The 1032-nt window shown below is 38.2% G+C and overlaps 1 non-coding gene across 1 annotated transcript; it reads right to left on the reverse strand.

The window, feature by feature from the left end:
• Nucleotides 1–569: 569 nt before the first annotated feature.
• Nucleotides 570–676, reverse strand: LOC121215775 (small nucleolar RNA R71). Its single transcript, XR_005911750.1, has one exon. It is a non-coding gene; the product is annotated as a small nucleolar RNA R71 (small nucleolar RNA).
• Nucleotides 677–1032: the final 356 nt, after the last annotated feature.

The raw sequence follows: 1032 nt of genomic DNA on the forward strand, positions 1-1032 counted from the left end.
TTTTTTCAAGTGTTTATTAGTATTGATGAAATTATTGACTTACTCCCCGTAGACCCTGAAATTGAAATGACTTTCTGACAAAGGAGAAGACAAGCGAATCAAAGAAGGACTGAAGATATGAATTTCGAAAATCCAAACCAAACTCCAAGAGGAACATTCGCTTATAATACACACAATCTGATCATTATTGCCGATGAAAGAAACTGTGCCATTCAACAATATGCCATTCCTCTATTCAACGAGCTTAATCCAAGTATTAGGAGACCCAAAATCGAGCCATAACAATTCGAGCTGAAGCTGATCATGTTCAAAAAGTTGCAAAATAAGGGTCAATTTAGTGGGATTCCTACTAAAGATCCACATCTTCATCTTCGCCTATTCATGGAAGTGAGTGACTCATTTAAACTAGTCAGGGTGACTGAGGACACCTTGAGACTGAGATTATTGCCATACTCCTTAAGAGATAGAGCACGAGTGTGGTTGAACTCCCTACCGTCCGGTTCCATAACTACATGGCAAGAGTTGGTTGAACATTTCTTAATGAAAATTTCCCTCCATCTTTAACCGCTAAGATCTGAAATGAAATCACTTCATTTCAGCAACTTGACGAAGAATCTTTATATGAGGCATGGGAGCGATTCAAGGAGTTATTACAAAAGTGCCCTCATCATGACATTCGTTGTTTTGTTCAAATGGAAACTTTCTATATTGGTCTCAATATTCATACTAGACTGATGGTGGATGCTTCAGCAAATGAATCCCTTCTTTCTAAGTCTTATAACGATGCTTACGAGATTATTGAAAGAATTTCCAACAATAACTATCTGTGGCCAACCAACCGAATAGCCTTAGGAAGACAAGTAGTAGGAATACATGAAGTTGATGCGCTTACTTCTTTGCTGCCCAGAATCATCCAATTTCTCCATGGAGTAATCAATGAGTGGACCATAGAGACTCTTCTATGTCATTTCGACCAAATTATCCGCCAGGATATTGTCAACAAGTGTAACAAATCACACCAACTAAATCTTC

The sequence above is a fragment of the Gossypium hirsutum genome, chromosome D03 (genome assembly GCF_007990345.1).
Source record: "Gossypium hirsutum isolate 1008001.06 chromosome D03, Gossypium_hirsutum_v2.1, whole genome shotgun sequence".
Classification (NCBI taxonomy): Eukaryota; Viridiplantae; Streptophyta; class Magnoliopsida; order Malvales; family Malvaceae; genus Gossypium; species Gossypium hirsutum.